At 29.0% G+C, this 13,180-nt stretch overlaps 1 protein-coding gene across 1 annotated transcript in view; it reads right to left on the bottom strand.

Annotated features, from left to right (window-relative positions):
* The window catches only part of LOC130671741 (putative uncharacterized protein DDB_G0288537), a 124,921-nt gene that overhangs the window by 20,609 nt on the left and 91,132 nt on the right, over window positions 1–13,180 (bottom strand). The gene's annotated exons all lie outside the window — the stretch shown is intronic.

Raw genomic sequence — 13,180 nt, 5'->3', positions numbered from 1 at the left:
TTACATATTTTGTGGGAAAAAGTCTCAGCTTTCAGAAAAAAATATGAAATTAGATTTATCAAGCGCCGCACAGTCATAAAAATCGTTTTGCACACCTCAAGCGCGAAAGCGCTAGGGGTGCTTTACTGACGGTTTTTCCACGTTGATAATTTTACTCATACAAAAACAATTCTACACTCTTTTCATAGCACAAAAATAAATTAAATTGTGTATTCACATGCAGATAATTTATTAAGGATTAATTTAAACCCAATGTTGAGTCGGTTTGTTAATTCAATGATTTTGAATTAATTATTTTAATCCAAGAAACTAGTGCTGTCAATTGTTACGTATGAATCTTGGTAAGCACGATAACTCACGAAGAAAATAATTAATCGGCCTAAATTTTTAACTTCCCGCTAAGAAAATCGACGATTTTCGAAAAATTGGGAAGTTATGGTTTTCACCCCGATTTGCGAAAATCGAAATTTCATCAGATGTTGACGTTTTAAGGTCCTGGGAAACTATTCTGACTACTTTCAGAATGATGTCCGAGTGTCTGTATGTATGTATGTGTGTGTGTGTGTATGTGTGTATGTATGTGTGTGACCGGTCTATAACTTTTTAACTAATGAACCGATTTGGATGGTTAAGGCGGCAATCGCAAGAGATTGTTGGCCATCAACTTTTCTGAAGATTTCAGATCATTTGATCAAGTAGACTCAATAATATTGGCGAATTACGAAAAAAAAAATTTTTTTTTTTTTTTTAGTTTTTCATTGATTTCTCAGAAACGACTTATACGATCAACTTCAAAATCTAATCAGCTCTAGAACTTGATAAAAGCCATCTCAATCGGAGTATTCGCTCGAGAGTTATCGCGGGCAAAAGAAATGGTAAAAAACGGTTTTTTGCGAATAACTTCGAAATAACTGAACCAAACAATTTCAAAATTTTATCAGCTCTAGAACTCAATAAAACACGCCGATTGCCGCCTCAACCATCAAATTCGGCCAATTCGTTCCTAAGATATCGTGAGAGAAAGAAATGCTAAAATCGGTTTTTTTCGAAAACAATGGCACACAAAAGTATTTTCGAGCTCGAAGAGCTCGAAAATGTATCCACAACAATGTTTTCGAGCTCAAGGAGCTCGAAAACAGCGGGAATTTTTGAGGCTGGCCCGCAGGGTCAACCGATGCCCAGATTTTTTTTTATTGTCTTTGTGTTTTTTATCACAAGAACCCTTATGAAAATTACTATCTGAATCCTTGTAGTTTAATTGTAATTAATTAACGACGTAAAACTGATTATTCGTAAAAAATTTAGCTGCTATTTTTACTGTTGTTATTATTTTTTTCATTGTTACTCTCTATCAACTACTGATGGCAACGCTAGCGTATCAACATGTTTGAAAAAAAGCGACAACTAAGATAAAAGGCGAGATATTTAAAAAAAAATAAAATTAATTAAAATCCATTAAAAGAAAAAAAAATGTTAGTAAAAAAATATTAAATTGAAAATAAGAAATAAAAAAATCAAATTGATTATTTGTAAATTGAATAAAAGTTCATAATAAAAAAAAATCCATTAATATTACGTAATAAAATTAATGATTAAAAATGATATGAGCGATTGAGGTGGGCACTTTTGGATTTTCCAACATTTTTTTTCGTCTTTAATCGAATTTTAAAAGGTCTTCTGTAACATAAAATAAAAAATGGATATTTTTATTGGAAAGCTAAGAATTTTTCCTACGAAAAACTGTTATGTGCTCATTTTTTTTAAAAAATTTTTTCCTTCAAAAAAATTATTGAAAAAGTTGAAAACAAAAATTTTTAAAAAATTCAAAAAATTATAACTTTGAAACAGCTGCATATAAAAGGCTCAAATTTTCAGAGAATTTTTTTTTTAATATATAGAACGACTCCACAAAGTTTGAACCAAATCGACGAGGGTCGCCCCGTAAAAATAATTTTATTTGGTGGAAAGACCCATATATATTTATATATAATTAAAAATAACAAGTTTAAAATAATTAGATATCCTCATACATAATTATATATGATTATGTCTTATAACATATAATTTTCTTTTCGCGGGAACATTCTAAAAATAATGTATTTCGGTAAATTTTTTTTTTTTCCCGAGTAAAAATGAAATTATTATTTTTACGAAAAAATTATTAATTTTTATCGACCGCCGCACTACCGCTGCACCACCGCCATTTGGCAGACTATTCCGCCGCACGCTAAAAATATATTCTGCCAGCACCGCCGCACCGCCGCTGCACGACCGCCGCACCAATGTCTAAGGATAACCCCGATTTCACAAAAAAATGGCATTTATATGCCAAAATATCTTATGATTAATTAATTAATTTACCCGATTCATGGTGAGAGAAATTTTATTGTCCGGTAAAAGTGAATTATATATGGCCATATATTAAAATTTTCAATATATACATAGCCATGTATAGAAATTTCAACTAAATTAAAAAAAAAGACTTACTCAATTTTTGTAGCTTTTTTTTTTTCTTTGATGATCCGGAAATCAATCAGATTTGTGATCAAATTAATTTCTAACCGAATAGAAATTTCTAATTTAGGGAATAAACGCTACAAATATCAACTAAACGCACACGATTTAGTAGGATTCGAACCCGGGACCTTACGCACGAAAGACCGACGCTTTAACGACTAGGCTACGCTACCGACAGTGACGACTGAATTTACTCGTGCTCTATGAGATTGAAAAGAATATATCACTTTTAAATCACTAATAAAAAATAATTTACAACAAAATATCATAGCTATGGTGCGGCGGTGGTGCGGCGGTAGTGCAGCGAATAGATAAATTCTTTAGTTGTCACGGCGGTGGTGCGGCATTTATAAAATAATCGGAATTGTCATGGCTGTAGTGCAGCGGTGGTGCGGCGCTTAAAAAGCCGTGCAGCGGTGGTGTGGCGGAATTCTGTTTTTACTCGGGTTTTCAGTATTTATTTACTCTGAACACCCTTTGGTTTGAGTATGTATTCACTCTGATCCCACTCTGGAAACATTCTGGAAGCACTCTGGTATCAGTTTGTATTCAATACGGATGCATAACGGTGTCAATATGTATCCACTCTGGATACTTTCTGGAAACACTTCGGATTTACTCTGTATCTGCTCTGGAAATACTGTGGGTTCACTCTCAAAAAAGGGCACAAAACCGTTCTGGAAATACTCTGGAGTCCATATGGTTGCATCGTGTTACCAGAATATTTCCAGAGTGTATCCAGAATATTTTTAATACCGCAAGGGTATTATTTTATTCTTGGGCTGAGTAATTGTGTTTTTTTAATTCGAGAAAATTTTCTTCGACTAATGTCAAAAATATGAATATTCTTGATTTAAGAATATCTATTTTAAATCAAGTTTATTTTGTTTCTAACCAAGTGAAAAAAACTATCAAAACAAGATGCTTTTCTGTCTTAGTTGGTGGGCACCCGATGAAAAAAGTTTTTGTCTAATCATATATAATTATGCATAATTATCTATGTATGATTGGATCCAAAAATTGGCCAGGTCTAATTATACACTAATGCAAAAAATTAAAGGAGCAGAAAAATTTTATAAATTTTTTAGTGATTTTTGGAAGGCTGTAACTTGGTGAAAAAAAATCGTATCGAAAATTTAAAAAAAGCATTTTATAGCTTGAAATCTCTAGTTTAGGTGTATTTTTTTCAAAATTTTTTAAAAGCTCCGATTATTGCGCAAACATGAGAAATACCGCGAGCCAAAAAATTTCTAAATTTTTTTTTTTTTTCCGAAGAGCCTACGGACCGCGGAAAAATTCTTTCAACTAAACGAATGCATACATCGTTTAGCAAATTTATTCAGCTTCAATTTGGTTTTTTTCTTAACCTCGTAGGACGATTTGTCGCAGAGATATCAGCCTTCAAACAGAAAATGATCCTTTTGGCTTTGATCTTCGATATTTCAGGTACCAATGATCGCACAGAAAGTTGAAGGGCGGCGTTGAAAACTTGAATAAATTCCCTACAAGACCCTGTCATCATTTTAAAAAAAAAAAAATTTTTTTTATTTTTAATATCCATTAGAAGAAAGTACAGAAAAATGACTTTTTTTGGTTTTTTAGTAAATCAACCGCTACTCTGCAAATATCGATAAAAAAAATAATGTTGCCAGGGACTTTTTTAGCTTAATGTACCCCCAAGACCCCTGTAAATTTTTAAATTGATCTATCGAACCGTTTTTTGGGAATCATCGATCAAAGTTTAGCTAAACAATTAAAGGAGCAAGTTTTGTTCCTTTAATTGTGTAATCATAATCAAAATGAAAAAATTTTTTTTTTTCGACTTTTCTCAAATTTTTGCGTTGGTAACTCAGCAAATGCAAGGAAATGACAAAAAAAATAGAAAATTTCAAAAAAAATCAAAGAAAAAAAAAAAATTGAAACTCGTTTTTTGTGTTCTAAATTTTTTTTTTGACATTTTTTTGAAATTTTCTATTTTTTTTTGTCATTTCCTTGCATTTGCTGAGTTACCAACGCAAAAATTTGAGAAAAGTCGAAAAAAAAAAATTTTTTCATTTTGATTATGATTACACAATTAAAGGAACAAAACTTGCTCCTTTAATTGTTTAGCTAAACTTTGATCGATGATTCCCAAAAAACGGTTCGATAGATCAATTTAAAAATTTACAGGGGTCTTGGGGGTACATTAAGCTAAAAAAGTCCCTGGCAACATTATTTTTTTTATCGATATTTGCAGAGTAGCGGTTGATTTACTAAAAAACCAAAAAAAGTCATTTTTCTGTACTTTCTTCTAATGGATATTAAAAATAAAAAAAATTTTTTTTTTTTTAAAATGATGACAGGGTCTTGTAGGGAATTTATTCAAGTTTTCAACGCCGCCCTTCAACTTTCTGTGCGATCATTGGTACCTGAAATATCGAAGATCAAAGCCAAAAGGATCATTTTCTGTTTGAAGGCTGATATCTCTGCGACAAATCGTCCTACGAGGTTAAGAAAAAAACCAAATTGAAGCTGAATAAATTTGCTAAACGATGTATGCATTCGTTTAGTTGAAAGAATTTTTCCGCGGTCCGTAGGCTCTTCGGAAAAAAAAAAAAAATTTAGAAATTTTTTGGCTCGCGGTATTTCTCATGTTTGCGCAATAATCGGAGCTTTTAAAAAATTTTGAAAAAAATACACCTAAACTAGAGATTTCAAGCTATAAAATGCTTTTTTTAAATTTTCGATACGATTTTTTTTCACCAAGTTACAGCCTTCCAAAAATCACTAAAAAATTTATAAAATTTTTCTGCTCCTTTAATTTTTTGCATTAGTGTATATAGTCAGAAATGTTTATACATGATCATATATGATTATATATAATCATACATGAACGAATATAGTAATATTTAGAATATCTCTAAATTATTAATTAAGTAATTTAATTAGGATTTATTGTCTTCATCAATTTAAATGTCGGTTAAATTTAAATTGAAAAAAAAAAAAAAAATTATTATCCGTTGACTACTATTTTATTACGAGGTCACCCGCTCAATTAATGCCCCAGGTCGATGCTGCTTCACTTTGGTTAACGATGGATTGTAGTCTGATCTTCTAGTCTGTTATACACTTATAATTAAGACAAGTTTATGGCATTACTTAAATCAAATAGTCAAATTGATACATCCTACGTAAATAATGCACCTAATGATGAATTTGGTTTTGTACATAAATTACAATAGAATTCATTAGATACATATAATCAAATCTATTTATCTGTAAACTTATAATTATTCGTATATAAATCGATATCGATTTATCCTTTTAAATTGCTTCCGAAACCTTTGAACATTTTTTAAGTATTGGGGATTTAAGTTTGATTGATAGTTGACAGAATGAAAATTTAATAAAAGTTCCTTCTACACTCATTGTTTTATGGTTAAAAGATTTGTTTTTTTAATTGTCAGCATCTGTCCAAAAATGGACTAAACGAAAACTCTTTTTTTTTTTTTTCATTTTCTCGTTTTTAAATGTACTTTTTAGAAAAAAAATACAAAAAAATTTTTCAGAAGAACCTTCAATTTTCAAACTTGATTTGTCGAACGAAATTCAAATTATTTCGAGGATTACCATTTAAATTTATTGTTTTTATTTTTTTTTCCAAATTTGCAGGTTTTATGAGCACTCTCAAAAATTGTAAGCATGGTGTTATGAGAAATAAGGCTAGTTGTAAAAGATTTTTTTTTCAATTGGAAACAAAAAACATAAATCGAAAAAACATCACTATGAAAAAATTTGAGGATCTACAGAAAATGTCAAAGTTTTATATAAAAAAAAAAAAAAATCAAAAATGGTCAACATTGAAAAATTTTTGATTTTTTCTAAAAATCTACAAAAAAAACAATGAAGATAGGTTGCAATAATTTTTTTTATTTTTTTTCAATAAGGACATTTAGAAACAAAAATTGTGAAAAAAAAAACGTCCCAATCAGTCGAAATTTGAAAAAGTTATAGCTATTTAAAATGAAAAAAGCCATTTTTTTCAAAAATTTATAACTTTTTTTCGGTTGGGTGAAAAAATTTGAAAAAATTATGAGAAACGTTGTTGATGGGGTAGAAAAAAAGAAAAAATTTTCAGCCAAATCTAAAGGGGTCGTGTTCAAAAGTGGTCGATTTGGCGTGGAATGCCCCATATAAAATTTAATGAAATCATTACATTAATAAGCTTTATCGATTGTCATCTAAATCAGTTCATTCGTTAGAGAATAATCATTAATACAAGTTCAAATAGTTGCTTGCTTATCAATAGATTTCAATTTTTATTTTTATTTTTGATATGAAAAAAACGGTTTTAAGCTCAAAAAACTTGAAAACATCTATTTGATAATATTTTTGAGCTCCTTAAGCACCACGACCATTATAATTGCTGTTTTATTCAATACAATAGTGATATAGAATGTAGTAACATTGATTGTGCTGGTACCATCCACATGAGTGACGAAACGAAAGCTAAAAGCGTTGATTGCCTTAGGAATGGTAGTGACAGGAGAAATAAGTGATTTTGGTTAGGAAGCTAGGGAACGATACATGTGGAGGTATGAGAAAAGTTGGGTTCCAAGCACGAACGCTAATGCTGACCATATTGGAATGCCTCGATTAAAATTAAAAAAGTAGACGATTTATTTACAACCTCATCAAGTAATATGATTAATATTATAGTATACAATTCATTTTTACATAATATAAAATTTATTAGAGAATCATCCTGAAATCTCCCTTAATATTACCGTTGATCAGTGCACTGATAGAAGGATTTCTTAGCATTTAAAAAATATTTCTTAGTATTTAAGAAATCATTTCTTAAACATCATTTTTTTGTAGTTAACAAATATTTTTTACTATTTAAGAAATGATTTCTTAATAGTTAAGAAATCATTTCTTAAGGCATGGTTTCTTAATTATTAAAAAAACGATTTCTTAAATAGTAATAAATATTTGTTAAATACAAAAAAATGATGTTTAAGAAATGGTTTCTTAAATACTAAGAAATCCTTCTATCAGTGTGTTTATTAAACTTCTTGAGTTTCTTTTGTTATCCTATTAAGGTCTAAGATTTTCAAACTTAAGATGGAAAAGCGAATCAGTGTATAAATGAAGATTAGATTCATGACTAACTACCACAAGATACACCATATTCTTATATCCTTGATAATTAATTTCATGTGATATATATTAGGGTGGTCCAAAAAATAACAAATTTTTTTTTTTCTTCCAAACAGGTTCAAAAGTTTCATTTAGATAAAAAAAGACGCCTGTAAAAATTAGAGCTCTTAATATTAACATTAAGAGGTTCCTCATCGCACTTTTCTATTTCCCATAAGAATAACATGGGAAAAATTTTTTTTACGTCTTCTGATTTTTATAAGTAGCTAACGATGCGTCATAGGAATAAAGGGCAGGCATATTTTTGTAGGGAATTGAATGCTCATAAAAAAATAGTCTTCTGATCGATTTTGAGAGCTTGACATTAAAATAAAAATAACTAGAAAACAATGCGGAATCCGAAAAAACTTTATTAGAAATAACTTTTAGGGAATAAAATTGTCTACAAAAAAGGTCTGATAATATTTTGTAATAAGTCTGATAGTTTCGCCGGAAAAATAGAAAATCTCAAAATTTAATATGAATTCGACTTCAACCTCAAATAACTTTTGAACAAATAGATTCCTCAAAAAATGATAAGAATCTTTTTTTGTAGAGCATTCAATTCCCTACAAAAATATGGCTGCCAATTATTCCTATGACGCATCGTTAGCTACTTATAAAAATCAGAAGACGTAAAAAAAATTTTTTCCATGTTATTCTTATGGAAAATAGAAAAGTGCGATGAGGAACCTCTTAATGTTAATATTAAGAGCTCTAATTTTTACAGGCGTCTTTTTTTATCTAAATGAAACTTTTGAACCTGTTTGGAAGAAAAAAAAAAATTTGTTATTTTTTGGATCACCCTAATATATATAAGTAAGATTTTCACAGGGATTTCACAGGGATACATGTAAGTTATTATCTAAAAAAAAAGTTAAGCCTCAATTGAAATTAAATATTTTTAGGTGTATCAATATATTTACAGTTAGTATTTATTTTTATATAAATTTCAATCTTTTTATGTCTCGTTTATTTCTTATAAAGCTTTTGTTGTGCCAAGTTATGATTCGGAAAGCTGCCAGGCGTGAGATTTGCCTGGAGTCGTTTTTCAAGTCGGGTAATAACGCCCCTGGTGTAATTTCAACTTGGCTTTAAAACATACCTATTTTCTCTATTTATCTGTTAAAGTTATATCTTCTCATCAAAATACTTTTGTTTATTCTTTTTATAACATATTTCATTGAAAAGAGCATACAATGTTATTAAAAATGAAATGAAATACTGAAGTATATACGTTTAATAAGATTAACTTAAAAAATTTTTGTATTAGTTTATATATTAGCTTTTCAAATAGTATAAAATTAGTATTTTTTTGTCGGTGAATACTTCGCTTAACATTTATCGTATATGTAATAGCTCAATATCTTTCTTTATAAAAGTATTTTTCGAGTAAGAAAATGTGATCATTGAGTTTTCAGACTTTGTTACTAATGGTAAATCGAATAAATTAACTAGTTTGATGAAGTTTTTGCCCTGGACAATCTTTGCCAAATGTCCTTGACAAATTTAGACCAGGAATAAAAAAGAATATGGTACATTTTTCCTTTTTACCAGGTAAAGACATAGAAAAATATTTCCTTAACCTCTCTGATTTCGGTATAATTTGAGTATAAATCGTGCTTGAAATAGATATTTTTTCAGTATCATTTAAGTATAAAAAATTCAAAACATACCCAAAACATGAAACGATTTGAGTATAATATGGGTATGAATTGAGTATAATTCTTAAAACATACCGAAATATTTATCAATTTCTACTATACCGGAAATGAATCCAAAAGAAACTTAAATTTTCGGTATAAACAAATTTGCTAGGGTTGTGTTTCTAGTACTTTGTTTTCATATTGAATGGATATATACTGTCAATAGTTAATACATTGATCTAAACGAGATAAATATGTGACTCTTTTTATGAATAAATTTTTTTATTTAATCGATAATATAAAGACTTTAATTCAAATATAGTTCGATATTTTGTAACGAATACATTTATATTCTTGTCGAATATCTTTCAGTTTTAATGTGAGTGCGTCAAATTGTTCCTACAACCTCGTCGGATTCTCTCCCCAAGAAACTCGACGGTTGACACGACACGTTCGGTATTATAGGAAACTACTTTTGTTTCATTGGAACATGTTAAGTTTTCAAACTAAACATTTCAAGAGTTTCAGTTAAATTTCTAAAAATTGAAAAGTTTGCTTCAACAAGTTTTTATTTGTAAATCAAGTACATCCAAACTTTAATTAAAATATATTTTACTATTCAATCAAATGTTAGTTTAATTACAGTCAAACTTAAAAACTTTAACATAAACGCTTAAGCAATTGCTCATAATCGAGTAGAGATTTTCATGTAATAAAAATGATTTTCTTGAGACAAACTAGTTTTCGTTGGTTCAAACGAATTTGGTTTCACTAAAGAGGAAATTTGTCAAACTCTTAGCTAGTTTGATGTCAGTACCTTATTTTTTACACATTGAGAAAAAAAAATACTATTTTCCAAACATGAATTTCTTCGTTCAAGAAATCTGTTCAAAATATTTATTTTATTATTATTAGTTATCAGTTCTTTGAGAAAAGAGCATCGAATTTATTTTTGTTATTATATGAATTTCATATTATATTATGAGTAAACAAAAGAATAGCTTTACTTGGAATAAATACAAATTATTTCCTTCAATTCTACGAATTCTTGAGACAAAATTATATATTCTTGAAAATTATCAAGAATGTATGTTCTTGTATCAAGAAAATGTTCTTGATAAATGTATTCTTTTTTCTCAGTGCAGTGTAGTCAAATCAAGTCATTTAGTTCCCAGTGATTAGTTTCATTTCAATATTGTGTATGCAACTTGAGTTTAACCTTCGGAAATAATTAGCTGCAAGTCTTAAACGCTGTTATTTGCTTGTATTAAAAGTGTCAATCTTTAACGAAAAAAAATTGTATTGTAGTTGTGAGCCGCTTTAATTTGTCGCGTAAGTTTATTGTGGTGTTATCGTAAGAGTCACCCTGTAGTTGCTGCCTCTCCTACCTGGGGTTTGGGTCAACAAGAAAATTCCACGTTGTTGTTGCCTACTTTTGCTGCCATTGTCTTCCTGAAGGAAAAGTTTCTAACCACTACGATGGAGTGCATAACTCGTTACACAGTAAGTGCAAAATTTTTGCAATAAGATTCATTTTGGTCTCCTCCCGCGTGAATCAAATTCTAAACTTAAGTGATAAATTAGATTTTGATTAATTTGAATAAAATAATATTTTTGGGGAAATTTTTCTTATGTAAAAAGTCAAATTTTTCTTATGTCAAAAGAGTCAAAATTAAAAAAGTATTTTGAGCGTCAAAAGCCTCAGTTGTTTTGATGTTGGTCTTGTCGCTAAATGTGAAATGTTATTTAAGTCCTTGATGCCTTAAAAGAAGCGTCTGAAGGAGTAAATCACCTTTTTAAACAGATACTTTAACCCTCCAAGGCCTACCATATTTTTAATTTGTAACTTCGAATGAGCTCAATTCTTTAGCATGATATTATTGTTACATTAATAGCAGCGTTCTAAATAGATAAAAATATTTCCAACTGAACGTGAGCGTTCGAGTAGCAGTGCGGCAGCGGTCATGCTTCATATTCATTGGTTTTGAATCCCGGCGACAGCAGATTACTTTTCAATAGTTTTTTTCAAATTCTCTGGCAGTTTCTGTTTTTCAGTACATCATTCGTATTTATTGTTCACATCAAATAATTAATTATTAATCATGTACTAATAAGTCAACGATTCTAACTATTCAATTCGAATTTCGAATCGCTTAGTACTATTCTATTCAAACACTACTCGCATAACTTTAATTATTATTATTAATAAATTAAATAAAGCGTAGAGGTTATTGCACAGTAAAAAATATTGTGTAAAATCAACACAGTTTGTGTGTTAAAAACGGTTGACACGAAATTTGGGTTGAAATTTCGACACAAACTTTGTGTAACCCCTTTTTAACACAAAGATTATGTTGAAATATCGCCACAAGAGGGCGCAAAGAATTCCACAGTAACACGCAAAATGTGCTAACAAAAAGTGTATAACACATTTTTTATGTTACAAAATAAAGTGAATCAAATTGAAACCGAAACAAAAATTTTCCTGTGTTATTTAAATAGGGAATTCAATTCTTCGATGCGCTTCGAAGTCCCTAATTCACCAAAAATTATTTTTCTCAGCGGGAATATATATATATGTATTATTTTTTTTTTATGGATTATCAGTTTTTCAAGTAGAACAGAAAAAAAAATATTGCCTAAAAATGAAACACCCTAATATATATATATATATATATATGTATATATACATACCTAGTATATTTATAAATAGTCATAGTCTTTTTATAAGCCCTGAAAAATGCCTTTTCATTACTGATGCGCAGTTGAAGCTTATAACGAAATAAGTAAACACAATATTATATGTAAGAGTGGGGAGGGGGTGACATTTTAATCCGAATAAAACAGAAAATAAGGGGAAAGACATAACGGGACTGTTTATTACGCGACTCCATTGTATTTACTCAGACCATATTAAAGTAATAATAACTCGGTTTACGTGCTCTGGTTTATAATCTTAGAAGTTCATTGGAGTTCACAAAGGTAAACTCGTAGGTAAAAGCTATGAAATTATAAGATAAACTCAAAAATTAGAAAAATAAAGTCTGATAAACCAAATTTTAATTTAAGCCCAGCGAAGCAAAAGGATGAAGAATAGTTGTCTTAATGATTTAAAGTAAAATTAATTTGACAAGACAACATTAAGTTATAACCAACCACTTTATTATTTAACCACCCGGGAAAAAATGTTTTTTATAAAATTTTATAAAATAATATAAAATTTTGGAAGATTTTATAAGATTTCACAGCAAAATTTTATGAAAATTCATACAATTTTATAAAGTAAGATCTGAGTAAGGAACGTAATAAATAAATGTAAGTCTATAGAATTGTATAACATTTTATAAAATTGTATAAAATATTATAAAATTTTATAAAGTTTTACACAATTTTATAAGACTGTACAGCGAAATTTTATAGAATTTCATATAATTTTATCAAATTTTATAAAGTTTATAACAAACTATTATAAAAATTCTTAGAAATTTGAAGTAAATAGACAAAATTTCCAATGGCCATAAAAAAAAAATTTCAGTTTTGCGGGCAATATAGGGTACCCCCTGTAAAATGTGAAAAAAAAAAAAAATTCTGGATATTGAATAAGTTTGATTTGATTAAAATTTTTTGTAAGTTATTTTCATTAAGAAAAATTATATTTTACACAATTATTGGATGCAAAGGAAGGTAAAATAGTTTTTAATAGTTTTTATCATAATACAAAAGTCATTAACCTTTTTCGACCGACACTCCATTTTTGAAAAATTTTAACGAAAAAAATTAAAAATAACGCCCCGGGAAAAAATCATCAGGCCTGACCATACCTGTCCATGCCTGGT

The sequence above is a fragment of the Microplitis mediator genome, chromosome 7, assembly GCF_029852145.1.
Source record: "Microplitis mediator isolate UGA2020A chromosome 7, iyMicMedi2.1, whole genome shotgun sequence".
Lineage (NCBI taxonomy): Eukaryota > Metazoa > Arthropoda > Insecta > Hymenoptera > Braconidae > Microplitis > Microplitis mediator.
The sequence above is the reverse complement of the archived record's forward strand: the minus strand, read 5'-3'. Positions and strand labels throughout refer to the sequence as shown.